This window comes from Leptodactylus fuscus, chromosome 3, assembly GCF_031893055.1.
Source record: "Leptodactylus fuscus isolate aLepFus1 chromosome 3, aLepFus1.hap2, whole genome shotgun sequence".
In the NCBI taxonomy this organism is placed as follows: Eukaryota; Metazoa; Chordata; class Amphibia; order Anura; family Leptodactylidae; genus Leptodactylus; species Leptodactylus fuscus.
The window spans coordinates 113,473,690-113,489,188 of NC_134267.1; the positions used below are offsets into that span (position 1 = coordinate 113,473,690).

General features: G+C 41.0%; 1 protein-coding gene across 1 annotated transcript in view; it reads left to right on the forward strand.

Moving 5' to 3' along the window:
• SIM1 (SIM bHLH transcription factor 1) overlaps nucleotides 1–15,499 on the forward strand; it is a 72,892-nt gene that overhangs the window by 37,598 nt on the left and 19,795 nt on the right. The window lies entirely within an intron of this gene.

Consider the following 15,499-nt stretch of genomic DNA (forward strand, 5'->3'; position numbering starts at 1 on the left):
TGTCTTTTTTTCTGGAGAGATATTAAATGGTGTGCTGATAGAATTAACCTCCTAAGGCTAAGGCCCCATGGGCCGTATCCGCAGCACTAAAGCGCTGCGGGAAGAACCGCTGCGTTAATGCATTGTGGTTCTTTCTGCAGCGCTTTTAAGAGAAAGTTCACAGAGTTTTCCTCTGCGGACTTTCTCTTAACATTATATCTACGGGAAAGCCGCTGGCGTTTCCGTAGATATAATTGACATGCTGCGATTTGCAAAGCCGCTACGGCTTTGCAAATTGCAGCGTGAGCGAGCTGCTATCTTTTCCGCAAAGTGAGGATGGGATTCGCATGAATCCCATCCACTTTGCCTGCACTGGTATTTTTCCCGCAGCGTCTCCGCCCAGGCTTTAATGTGATCCCCTATCCACAGAGAATGGAGGTCCCATGATTCTATCCAAATGGAGTAGGCCAGGAATGTGCACTGCTGCTCTATTTACTGTCTATGGGAATGTCAGACATAACTGAGCACATTATGCTCCAAAAATCATCAACTGACGGATACAGTTTAAAAGAGCAGACATTAGATGGATACCCATTATAGTTAATGGGGTCCGTTGGGCATCATTCGCGTACACTATTTTAGAAGTCCATGTGTCTGTTGTTCTGATTCTCCAACAATGGAGAGTGGCGCAAGTGTAAACATAGAATCAGCTTGTTACATAGAATTTAATATTAAAACAGTATCAAGTAATCTTAGCACCCGAGAGAGTGATTAGGAATTTATTTAGTCTATATCTCTTTCTCTGTAGATACATATTAGTTGTCAGATTATGTCAATTTTGGTGGGAGCTGCTTAAAGTCTAAATCTGTTCATGAGTCCCCTGTTTTTTCTGGTGGTTTGGCAAGTAAGTAAGCCTATGTTTGGGATATATTAAGCACTGTTGGGTTTAGAGAACAGCCAGGTGACACTCTGGTACTTGTAATGTCTCTCTTATTACCCCAGTTCAGTATATAATTAATTACATGGCTTATGGTTCTAACTTGGGACTGTAATATCAAAAATAGTTGACACAAAAGAAGAATTTTAGAGGGAATCTGTCACCAGCAAACTGGATATCAAACCAGTCACAATTCATTGTAGGTTACATTATGCTGAGCACCATGAAACCTCTGGATGTCACCACCTTTTTTGGTCCATTTCTTCTGATCCTTGAAACACCTTGGCAGATGTTTCATGACTGCTGAGATACAGGCATACTTTGGATATTTTCTCTTACAGACATTTAACACGTATCACTTATAGCAAAAATTATCGAAACTATTGTTCGTAGGAATGGCAGTTACTGATAATTGGCGCAAGGGTGCTAATGGTCACATCTTTTATACAGTATGAAAGATCCTTGTTTTTCAGCACAACATTGCCCAGTGTAAATAGGGAAATTTGCTGCTGACAAATGTAAACCTGTTTTGGGATGATGTCGTTAGGAACGGAAGTTTATTGGATTGTCTGTTCCCCATGGTTAGATTGCTGGTTGGCCTATGTTTGTGGGCTCTTACACACCCTTACAGATCTATCCATGTGTAATTATATCATTAACATCTATGAGTTAGGAGTTAGTCAACTCAATTGAATTTCTTTCCGAAACCTGTTTTTAATGAATTACGGCTAAAATATTTTTAGTTCTTAAATGCATAGCAGAATTGGATTTTAGAATTATTTTATGTAATGCTTATTTTTTGGGCTAAATTTCTATCCATTCATACTAAGAAAAAGTTAAAATCTTTTTTCATATGTAATTTTTAAGCACCTTGCTTATAAGTGCTTCTTAGCTATGTTGCATTAATTATTAATACCTTGTATTGGTGCAAGTTGTCAACACTGGCATATGAATACTCATACAATTCGTATGAATTGTACAATTTATTTATAGATAAAGATTTGTCAGTGCATAAATAATGCTAGAAAATGATCTTATCTAAACAAATGTCGTAGAAAAAAATTAAATAACTGACCAAGTAAAGTAATATTATTTAAGAAAGCAAGCTTCTTCTTATTTTACCCCAGAGAATGTGTACTGTTTCTGACATATTTTGCAGTTTTGGCAGTCAGGGGGCACCTATTTAAAGCAGTGGGAGTTATTATCTGCTTCTGGCTCATGACATCATCACTCATCACCCCATTGCAAGACCGTATGATGAGCAGAGCTAAGCAGCTAATGTACTGAAGGCATCTGTGATTAATAGTGAGCTCATCTGATTATATACAGTATGGTGAGAGCACAGGGGCTTGTGCCAGTGTACTACGCTATATCATTATTAGGTGGCTGTTGACAACAGCCCTGTGCAATTGCATATCTTGCATATCCGAAGATTGTATAGCTCAGTAAAAATCTGGCTTATTACAGAGAGAGCATAGTTTTCTGACAAAACTTTGGATTTGATAAATTATCTTGATTAGAATTGTTATGGATACAATAAAAACAGACTACAGAATTTTTTGTAGGCATCTCAGGCTGGGTAAATCCATGCTTCTCTGGCTGCAATACAGATTCACAAAAAATTTGCATTGCATATTACACTTGTATACATTTATTTTGCTGTGCAAGTGCTGTCTGACTTTTTTCTTTTGCATTGGGCATATTAGCCTTGTGGCTTTCTGCATGTTGGACTTGCACTCCTCCCCTTCACACTCTCTGCTGTACTATTATTGGTTAATTAATGGTATGGTGCTATAATGCCTTCGGCACAGGAGCTGTGTCTGCGGCAGTACTTCAAGCTCTCGATTGTGTTACACAGCCGGGGTACAGAAGAAGCCAGAAGATTCCCCCCCACCTCCCGTAAAATCCCCTGCAATAAGAATGCGGGGTTCGAGGGGTTGCCATAGCAGCCAGGAGGCTGAGCAACAGGCTCCTGACTGCCTATGCACATTACAAATAGGGAAACTATGTGCGATGTGCTGCAATACTGTGAGAGATCCCAGGTTCAAGTCCCCTCCTTGTGGAACATGGAAAAAGGAAAAATAAAAGTTTGAAAAGTTCAAAATAAATAATAAAAAGTAAACAAATAATAACAAGTTAAAAATATCTTTAAATTTAAAAAACACAATGTAAACATAAAAATAAACAAGCATGTAAGACATCACCATGTGCATATAAGTTCCCACTATCCAAAATATTATTATTTATCCCATATGGTGAATGCTGTAAAAAATATACTGCAATGCACAAAATAACATTTCTTTGTCACCTTGCTTCCCCCAAAAATAGCAAGAAAAAAAAGATTAAATATCATACATACCAAACACTGCTACCAATAAAAAGTAGAATTTGCCCTGCAAATAAAGAGCCCTTACATATTTCCATCAATAAAACAGTATAAAAGTTCTAGTAGACAGAATACACTGACCCCAGGAAATCTGTTCATTTTGTATAAATGACATTTTATTTGTAAAATTGGTAAATAAAACTAATATAAATATGTTATTACCATCATCGTAATGACCCACTGGACAAAGTTGACATATCATTTTTAATGCAGAGTGAATACCATGAAAAGAAAATGCAAAAAATGATGATAGAATTTTGTGTTTTTCACATGTGTTTTTCACATGTTTTTCACATGGACTCTCAAAAATGTAATAAAAGCTATTTACAACATTATATGTAATTCAAAATGGTGCCAAATGTAAGTACAACTCATCATGCAAAGAATAAGCTCTCATGTATCTATGTTCATAGAAAAATTAAAACGGGGAAGGAAAATATGAAAAAAGTCACCAAGCATTAACGTACAGGTTAATAAGTATATATGAAGGCCTCAATCCAGACCAAAGGGAGGTATATCTGTCTAGTGAAGATTTCCATCTGCATTTGATCGCCTTGTTAAAGCAGAAGTGCTCTCACAGTTTGATCAACATTACATTTACATACATACGCTAGCAGTAATGCAGGTCAAACTTGATATACTTGAAAGGGTTTTTCAGGATAATTTTTTAATTTTATTTTAGGCCAGGGAAGGTGAAAAAAAAAATAAAATAAAAAAATAAAGAAATATATATATAATATATATATATATCCCATACCTGTCCCCCTCCCAGCGAGTCCATTTCTGCTGCTCCTGTGTTTTCTTTCTATGGAAGTCCCCAAAGCATGTGACCACTACTCCTGGCCACTTAGACTGCTGAGGCCGCTGATTGACTTCAGCAGTCATGTGACTGCCAAGGCCAATCAGTAGCCTAAGGAAAGGGACATGGGACGACACAGCCAGCAAGCACCTCCTGTAAAACAAGACACCGGATATATATATATATATATATATATATATATATATATATATATATATATATATATATATATGGACAACCTCTTTAAGGCTTGCATACATCTTAGGGCAATCTACAGAGTGCTGCTGCATTTTTTGTGTTTGTCTATATTGCAGCCATAGCAATATGTAACGGTGTAGGTTTATTTTACTGCGGTCGTGTCTGACTTTCTATCTATCTATCTATCTATCTATCTATCTATCTATCTATCTATCTATCCATCTCATATCAATTTTTTTTATCTACTATTTTATCATATTCTGTTTTTAGTTTTAAGTATTAGGTTTAGTCTGCCATCTGTGTGTTTGCACAAGATCTCTGTCTGCCAGACTGTAGACATATAACAACAGTTTGGAAATCATTCCTCAGAGACCTGTAGACCACCGCATTTTTAGAATAATTGATGAACTTGTAAGCAAACATGAATTCACTTAGTTTCCATGTGAATGGGAATATGGTCACTATTCCCTAGACATGCTTTCACCAGATATCCCTAAGGAGATCTGCTAAAACCATTGTATTACATTCTCTCTTAGACCATCAAGGGAAATGTGTGCCTATATGTTGTGATAAAAGAATACAAAAAGAAATGTCTTCTGGGAACATTATCCGGCAATTGAAACTCTGCAATAGAAAGTAAATTAAAGCATCATTTTGTATAGTCACTGTCACAGATATGGGAGAAATATGTTCATACAGACATACTGACAAAGACAAAAACTAAAATATCAAGAGATGAAAATGATATTGTACTATAGCGGTTTATAACTTATCCCATGGAGAACCAACATAACCATAATTCAAAAATGGCTGAATTCTAGCCTATTATACAACAAAAAACTTGTCTACGTGCTGTGTTCCAGATTCATATGTGCTTTATACATTTTTTGAACGGAAAGGGGGTAAATTGACCAAAAGGGGGTTGTGAATTAATATAGTGCACCAAACATGCACCAACATTTTGGGGAAAATGAACAGCTAAGTGGCATAAACGTAGAATAGGCAGTCTAATGCTATACCATATTTATCATCCACATCACTGTGATAAATCTGGTGGATTTTAAGACTGTCTATGATGACACGGTCTAAATTTTAGGATTAGGAAATCTGCTCCATTGTTCTTTCAAAATGTTATCTGTTCTTTTTCCATCTCTTTCTTCATACATTTTTATGGAAAATTGTGTAGATGATAAAAAGGTTATTACTTGGATTGGAGATATTACTAAGTACTAGTATTACAGGTTAGAGTAATTTGTGGTTAATATTTGGTTTATTATGAGCTATGAAGTGGCTTCTGTTATTGTCCATAATAAAGCTATATGCTTATTCTAGCATGTAATATTTTGTATGGTACAAGGATTCCATTTGTCTGAGTCTCCTAATATATTGGATTGAATAAAGGAAAAATAGAATATCATCAGTAACAATCCTTAGGACACTGCCCCCGACATACGCTGAATCAGTTGCTTCTCCAGATATCAGTTCCTTTAAAGTTCTCCACTTAATAATTGGGGAGCACATGAAGTGAAGAAAGTACAGATGATGATGGTTGTGCACTGCTTCCTAGGCTATGGTGGGGTCACTTATATACTATCTTCATGTTTTTTTTTTAATCTCTGGCTAGAGCAGAGCTGCTGAATACACAATATATTTGAAGACATCTATGTTTATGGAATTTAATTAAAGCTTTGTAAGCCTCTCAAATATACTTTCAAGCCTTTAGCATTGGTCATTACTTCTTCAGTCTGCTGCTTTGTTAAAGGGGTTATTCCATGAAGCATATTTACCCTACATCCATAGGATAATGTATAAATTGCTGATCATTCGGTCTGACTACGAAGACCCCACTGATCCCAAGATTCGGGGTGCTTTACCCTCCCCTGTCAACGCAGTCATGGAAAAAGCAGTCAATGGGAGTGCTGTAGATATTGGAGTGCTCACATCAGCTATCTCCAGTGCTCCTATTGAAGTGAGGAGGAGCAGGGTGCACCTGAATCATCCTAGAATTTTGGCTCAATTTCCCATGACTGCCTTCACAGCCAGGGTAAAATACCCCATTCTCGAGATTGATGGGGAATCAGTTGTCAGTCTCCACCGATCAGCAATTAATCCTCTCTTCTATAGATAGAGGATAAATATGATTAATGGTATATTCCCTTTCAATGAGGCAACTGCTAACCGTAAGGGAATGTGTCATGATAAAATGATTTATTGCTTAATTTGTGTTTGCTTGTTAAACATTTTTGTAAATAATTTTTAATTTACCATGTCACTATATAAATTTATAGAAACTATTCTAAATTCCTGCAGTTTTCACACTTACCACTAAGTGTGCCGTTCAGCCCATCAGATGTAGCAGAGCCGAGTGTGCATAAGGGTTCTAGTGCACCCTCGGCTCTGCTACATCTGATGTAGCAGAGCCGAGTGTGCATAAGGGTTCGACCAATCAGCGCTCGCTCTGCCGGAGGAGGCGGAGTCTAAGGTCGGACCTGAATGGAGACTGTACTCTGGCCAATCAGCGCTGGCCAATGCATTCTATTAGCCTGATGAAGTAGAGCTGAATGTGTGTGCTTAGCACACACATTCAGCTCTACTTCATCGGGCTAATAGAATGCATTGGCCAATCAGCGCTGGCCAATGCATTCTATTAGCGTGAGCTGAGTTTGCACAGGGGTTCTAGTGCACCCTCGGCTCTGCTACATCTGATGTAGCAGAGCCGAGTGTGCACACTCGGCTCTGCTATATCAGATGGGCTGACCGGCACACGGTGTAGTTGAGCAGAACTGGCTCAGCACTGCTAAGTCTCTGCATTCCCATAGGAATGCATTGGCCAGCCTTCGGCCAATCAGCGCTGGCTCTACCGGAGGAGGCGGAGTCTAAGGTCGGACCTGAATGGAGACTGGTGTGGAGCGATCTTAGACTCCGCCTCCTCCAGCAGAGCCAGCGCTGATTGGTCGAATTCCGTACTCTGGCCAATCAGCGCTGGCCAATGCATTCCTATGGGGAAAAGTTAGCTTGCGAAAATCGCAAGCTGACAGGGATTTCCATGAAATAAAGTGACTTTTATGCCCCCAGACATGCTTCCCCTGCTGTCCCAGTGTCATTCCAGGGTGTTGGTATCATTTCCTGGGGTGTCATAGTGGACTTGGTGACCCTCCAGACACGGATTTGGGTTTCCCCCTTAACGAGTATATGTTCCCCATAGACTATAATGGGGTTCGAAACCCGTTCGAACACTCGAACAGTGAGCGGCTGTTCGAATCGAATTTTGAACCTTGAACATTTTAGTGTTCGCTCATCTGTATTGATTATCACAGTTTACATCTCTTCCCCGCATAACGATCTCTGCACAGGTCATAGAGTATGCCTTGAAGTATTTCCTAGATGTCAATGAACATTTCTGGATGTTTCCATAGATGTCAATGAACATCTCCAGTATATTTTGTTTATGGTCTTTGTTTCTGCTAGAACAGAAAGCACGGTTGCAAACAGAAAATAAAAACAGATTAGATATAATTTGCAACAATTGTACACAATGTGGGCAAGAAATATACCAAATAGTCTTTGATATAAAAAAATTCAAGCCAAGTAAATATGTGTAACACTACACCAATGCATTAAAATAGTTTTGTTACTTATCTCATGAAGTTGGCATAAATTGGCTAAAATGCAATGTAATGCATATATAACAGTTACCAAACACGACACCAACACCAAAGATGCAGGAATAAAACTCTGTTATTATCATTATAATCCATTGAGAAAAACATTGCGAAGTTCAAAAAATAATAAACTGTGAACTAGGAGGAGCCTGTCAGCTGTTTCAGGTTTCAGCTTTCTCCAATTTTGTACATTTTCTATATATTTTAACTGTTATATTTATCAAAGGCATTTATTATAGTAATGTGGATGGACATAGAAGTAATGATCCATGTTGAACACTAAAAAAGTGATTTAATTTTACTTTGGTAGTGTGGGCCTATATGATTGTAGGATGGGATTTAGAATTTGACATATAGGCATGTTGAATATTACCTTGGTATTGTGGACCTCACTTAGAAGCTGCCATATAGGTACAGTATGTGATATCTGATGGGAGCCTGCTATTAAGAACCTGTATCATGGATTTCATTAATATTTCATGTCAACTACAATGGCATTCCATTGAAACTAGAGGCAATGGACTTCTAATTCATTACTAGAAATGGTAGATTTTAGGTAAGTTGGATAAAAGCACAAGAGGATATTGAGGGCAGAACACAAAATTGAGCTGCCATTTATCAATCACTTAGCCTGTTGGAGGCTAATATGCTACATCCAGAACTGGTGGAGGTTACAATTGTTCTAGTGTTAGAAGTGTGAGATAAAAGCACCGCTTTTTTTTCTCTCTTTTTGCAGATATGTGCACGTTACATTTTGCTAGAGTCCCCCCGTCATGAGATTGGGGCCCCCGAAGTTAGACCCTATACATATAATGGGGAAAAATGAAAGTGAAAGCGCTGAGGGGAAAACAGTTGTGACTGACAGGAACGGATTATAGCGACGGCGCCAAAGAGTTGCTGCTGAAGGGGCCGCACCACCACACACAACACACAAACATTTCACAAACACCATATGAACATCACACAGACAGCACACATACACCACCCCACAAGCACAACACCACACAAATGCCACAACACACCACACAAACACCAGACCACTCTAGACACACTCAACACAAACACCACCCCACAAATACCACAACAACACCTCATAAATACCACATGCACACCACACACACACACACACACACGGACGACACATGCACGCAAACACACACAGATGAATGCACACTACACATATGGATGAACAGAGCACATGCATACTCACACACAACTACTGCACAGATGGACACTTGCACTGTGTACGCACAAACACATGGATCACATGCCAACATACACGCATACATATACATGGACCACACACATGCATGCACACACACACACATACATACACATGGATCACACACGTGCACACACACACGACACGCACTGACAAAACACGTCTGGTATCCTTAGTGGCTGTTGGCACACTATAGTATTTTTCACGGGGCCTCCGGGCCATGGATTTGGTGGTTCCATAGATTTCTTTGTGCACAAAGTTGTGAATTTTGGCATTTATGGCTCAGATTTCCACTGGAAATGGGGGACTATTTTTCCTAGATGCAACAGGAGGTTCTGATAAAACATTTTTATTAATTTGCTGCTTACAGAAATTGGCTTAAAAAATGACATTGCCTTGGCTGCTGCATCATCTGGGATTGTGGCCACTCTTTTAGATAGAGGGCGCATTGCTCATTCAGCATTAGAATTCCCCTTTAATATAGCGCTGTCTGTGTTATCACTTAGGCTGGGTTCAGACGGGTTTTTTTGGTCCAGATTTTGACATGGAATCCGCGTCCAAATCCGGCTCAAAAAACGCCTCCCATTGAATTCAATGGGTTCCTTTTTCCAAGAGCGGTTTGTTCCTGCTCGCGGAAGAAAGAAGCGACATGCCCTTTCTTGACGTGAATTCCGCAGCTGAATCAATCGCGATGTCCGCAGCGCAACACTCCCTCCCCACTAGGCCCATTCATTTGGGCCTAATCCGGAGCATAATGCTGCGACTGGCTGCCGGTGCACTGTGTGTACTGCATCGGCATCCAGTCGCAGCTACCTGTTTTTTAGATTGAACTCTGCGGCGGCCACTGTGTCAAAATCCACTCCAAAAAATCCTGTCTGAACCCAATAAAAGGGCTCTGGGAAAGCTTAGGTATTACAAACTTTCAAACTAATTGTTTGGGATGACTGTACCATGGCACACAAGAATGCGGTCAGGCTCTTGATCGCACCTTGAAAGATCTGCAGGGAACCGACTGTTTAATTGCGGAATTGTTATAATTTTTGCAGGTGACTTCTTCCTGATGTTACCTGTTCTTAAAGGGATCCTATCATTAAAACTCAATTTTTTTTGTCCCTAACATGTAGGAACAGCCTTAAGAAAGGCTATTCTTCTCCTACCTTTAAATGTCTTCTCTGCACCGCCGTTCCGTAGAAATCCCGGTTGTCGTTGTTATGCAAATGAGTTCTCCCACAGAACTGGAGGTGGGCCCCAGCGCTCAAACGGCACTGGAGACCTCCCCAATGCTGCAAGAAAACTCTCCAGCGCCGCCTCCATCTTTTTCAGAAACGTGCTCTCTTCATGTCTTCTTCCAGCGCTGTTTGAGCGCTGGTGCCTGTCTCCAGTGCTGTGAGAGAACGGCAGCGTGGAGAAAACATCTTTCTTAAGGCTATTCCTACGTGTTAGGGACAAAAAATAGAGCTTTAATTATAGAATCCCTTTAAGAGTCTCATGCCCAATGTTATTAAAGCCACTGTTCTTATGGCAAACTCTAAGGGAGAAAATGTTTTCATTCCACGTATTCATTTGCTACCAAGTGATAGGCCCTTTAATTTTAAGCGTCTGCAATTCCCAATCCGACTTGCATTTGCTATGACTTTAAACAAAGCACAAGGCCAATCACTTAAAGTAGCCGGCATTAATTTGGAGAGCCCGTGTTTTTCACATGGGCAGTTGTACGTTGCTTGCTTTAGAGTGGGTAACTCCAAAAATCTTTTCATATACAGGTATGCACCTGAAGGTAAAACCAGAAACATTGTTTACCAAAAAGCACCACAATAGATAGTTGTGTAACTGGAAACCAATTTTACTCTTTTGCCCGTGAACTACTTATAGATTACACTGGAGGGAGGGGGAAGGGTTGTACTATGTTGTTAATTGGGTGTAAAGGTTTTATATGTTTATGTAAGGGGCAGAAATTTAAATTTTTATTAAAAAAAATAGTTGAAAAATAGTTGTAATAGTTCATACTACATAATATGTATTGAATATATAAAAATGTTGAAATGATAAAAAAGTTATTCACATCAATGTTACGACAAATGAGTAAAATGACAAAATAATAAAAATTTTAAGTGGAAAAAAAGATTTACTGTAGCACTCTGAAAATGTCAATTTTAGTGTGTTCTGAAAATTTTACTTTAGCCTAACCAACAATTTAACATATTTTCCACGAGCGAAGCCGCGGGTATTCTACTAGTATCACTATAAAGTTTAAAAGTTAGGGTAACATAGACATGGTTAATCTCCAAGTAAGAGAAAGGCTCCATACATGGAAAAGCAATTTCAGCTTAGTAGAAAACATGAATGCAGTTGTTGGTAATGTAATCAGTTCTCGGGGGAACACTTCATTCTTTTCACATAATAAACTAGCAGAACAGACAAACATAGTGTTTGGCCATCAAACAAGCTTGAAAAACCTCACTTAGATCAATTTGATGTCCAGTATTCCTCTAATTGCATGTATCACAAGGTCTTCCCATATTACTCTGAATTCTAATGAACACTAAATAACTGAAGTAGTTTAACCATTATTTTATATTATATCAATTTTAGAGATGAGCGAACACTAAAATGTTCGAGGTTCGAAATTCGATTCGAACAGCCGCTCACTGTTCGAGTGTTCGAATGGGTTTCGAACCCCATTATAGTCTATGGGGAACATAAACTCGTTAAGGGGGAAACCCAAATTCGTGTCTGGAGGGTCACCAAGTCCACTATGACACCCCAGGAAATGATACCAACACCCTGGAATGACACTGGGACAGCAGCGGAAGCATGTCTGGGGGCATAAAAGTCACTTTATTTCATGGAAATCCCTGTCAGTTTGCGATTTTCGCAAGCTAACTTTTCCCCATAGAAATGCATTGGCCAGTGCTGATTGGCCAGAGTACGGAACTCGACCAATCAGCGCTGGCTCTGCTGGAGGAGGCGGAGTCTAAGATAGCTCCACACCAGTCTCCATTCAGGTCCGACCTTAGACTCCGCCTCCTCCGGCAGAGCCAGCGCTGATTGGCCGAAGGCTGGCCAATGCATTCCTATGCGAATGCAGACTTAGCAGTGCTGAGTCAGTTTTGCTCAACTACACATCTGATGCACACTCGGCACTGCTACATCAGATGTAGCAATCTGATGTAGCAGAGCCGAGGGTGCACTAGAACCCCTGTGCAAACTCAGTTCACGCTAATAGAATGCATTGGCCAGCGCTGATTGGCCAATGCATTCTATTAGCCCGATGAAGTAGAGCTGAATGTGTGTGCTAAGCACACACATTCAGCACTGCTTCATCAAGCCAATACAATGCATTAGCCAGTGCTGATTGGCCAGAGTACGGAATTCGGCCAATCAGCGCTGGCCAATGCATTCTATTAGCCCGATGAAGTAGAGCTGAATGTGTGTGCTAAGCACACACATTCAGCACTGCTTCATCAAGCCAATACAATGCATTAGCCAGTGCTGATTGGCCAGAGTACGGAATTCGGCCAATCAGCGCTGGCTCTGCTGGAGGAGGCGGAGTCTAAGATCGCTCCACACCAGTCTCCATTCAGGTCCGACCTTAGACTCCGCCTCCTCCGGCAGAGCCAGCGCTGATTGGCCGAAGGCTGGCCAATGCATTCCTATGCGAATGCAGACTTAGCAGTGCTGAGTCAGTTTTGCTCAACTACACATCTGATGCACACTCGGCACTGCTACATCAGATGTAGCAATCTGATGTAGCAGAGCCGAGGGTGCACTAGAACCCCTGTGCAAACTCAGTTCACGCTAATAGAATGCATTGGCCAGCGCTGATTGGCCAATGCATTCTATTAGCCCGATGAAGTAGAGCTGAATGTGTGTGCTAAGCACACACATTCAGCACTGCTTCATCAAGCCAATACAATGCATTAGCCAGTGCTGATTGGCCAGAGTACGGAATTCGGCCAATCAGCGCTGGCTCTGCCGGAGGAGGCGGAGTCTAAGGTCGGACCTGAATGGAGACTGGTGTGGAGCGATCTTAGACTCCGCCTCCTCCAGCAGAGCCAGCGCTGATTGGTCGAGTTCCGTACTCTGGCCAATCAGCGCTGGCCAATGCATTCTATTAGCCCGATGAAGTAGAGCTGAATGTGTGTGCTTAGCACACACATTCAGCTCTACTTCATCAGGCTAATAGAATACATTGGCCAATCAGCGCTGGCCAATGCATTCTATTAGCTTGATGAAGCAGAGTGTGCACAAGGGTTCAAGCGCACCCTCGGCTCTGATGTAGCAGAGCTGAGGGTGCACAAGGGTTCAAGTGCACCCTCGGCTCTCCTACATCAGAGCCGAGGGTGCGCTTGAACCCTTGTGCAGCCTCGGCTCTGCTACATCAGAGCCGAGGGTGCGCTTGAACCCTTGTGCACACTCTGCTTCATCAAGCTAATAGAATGCATTGGCCAGCACTGATTGGCCAGAGTACGGAATTCGGCCAATCAGCGCTGGCCAATGCATCCCTATGGGAAAAAGTTTATCTCACAAAAATCACAATTACACACCCGATAGAGCCCCAAAAAGTTATTTTTAATAACATTCCCCCCTAAATAAAGGTTATCCCTAGCTATCCCTGCCTGTACAGCTATCCCTGTCTCATAGTCACAAAGTTCACATTCTCATATGACCCGGATTTGAAATCCACTATTCGTCTAAAATGGAGGTCACCTGATTTCGGCAGCCAATGACTTTTTCCAATTTTTTTCAATGCCCCCAGTGTCGTAGTTCCTGTCCCACCTCCCCTGCGCTGTTATTGGTGCAAAAAAGGCGCCAGGGAAGGTGGGAGGGGAATCGAATTTTGGCGCACTTTACCACGTGGTGTTCGATTCGATTCGAACATGGCGAACACCCTGATATCCGATCGAACATGTGTTCGATAGAACACTGTTCGCTCATCTCTAATCAATTTCCTATAAAAGCTATTTTTCTGTGGCAATTTATTTTCCCTACTTTACAGAAAAAGTGCAGTTTGTTTAATAGCATAGCAGTTTTTTTTGCTGAATACCATACATATTTAGTCATTTCAGCCACAGCTATTGCTAACAGTTTCATAAAAATCAAACCCACTTCAATCCATAAAACCCCCATAGACAAAAGTAGAATGGGTCAGTCTTCAGCATTCCACTGCCATAGTATGCCACCTTTCATCTGTGAAAGTGGAATGGTGAACCATACATTATTCCTTGTATCATGACAAATGAGTTTGACAGAATGCAATATTAGAACACTTTTTAAACTATGTGAGGCCTGGGCCCCACGGGACGGAAATGCCACGATTTGCCCACAGTGGAAACGCCACAGGAAAAATTGCAGCATTTTACAGTACGGGCAAAGTGAATGGGATTCTAGCGAATCCCATGTCCACTTTGCGGTAAAAATCTCCATGCGGACACGCCGCGATTTCCAAAACCGGCGCAGTTTTGGAAATCGCAGCATGTCAATTATACCTACGGAAATGCCGGCACTTTCCCCATAGGTATAATTGTAACAGAAAGTCCATGGAGGAAAACTCTGCAAACTTTCTGTGTAAAGCACTGCAGGAGGAACCGCAATACGTTCCCGCTACATTTTTTTCCTGCAGCGCTTTCTTTTATATTAAAATTTGATTTTTATTGAAGAAAATTTTTTCAAAATACAAGAAAAGCAAAACAACAACGGACCAAAGGGAGGAAAGACAAAAACCTGTGGCCGAATGGGACCGTACAGTACTATACATCAAGTACAATAATAGATTTGGTAAGGTCCACCTCCCACCTTGAAAGGCATAGAGGTTTGATCCGCTCTGAGGGGGTGGAGAAAAAAGTATAAAAAGCTGAGATGCCGCCCTTTGGAGGTGCCGTTCGTCTCCACAGTCTCCATGCAAGCCTGGGAAAAACAAGTCTTGACGCTCCGTGGGTTTGAACAAGGTGCCTAAGTCGCAGGAATTTGAAAAAAATCCTTGTGAGGGAGATCATATTCCTCCCGCAATACAGAGAAGGATTTAAAGCAATCGTTCTCATAGAGATGGGAGATTTTGCAAAGACCTTTCACTATCCAACTGCGAATCCTCAACTGGGGGAGAAACGCGGTTGCGTACAACAGTGGGAGTTTCGCTAGGGGGACCAAATCCTCTAAGGAGGTTTGTAACAGGAAATATCACCACGCAGATGCTTTTATACTCAGCAATGGGGCCTGATGAAGCTGCGGGCCAAGGTCCCTGGGGCGTAATATATTCATGAGTGGAGCCTCCAGCATAGACTCCTCAATCTCCGCCCACCTCAAATTAGCCACATCA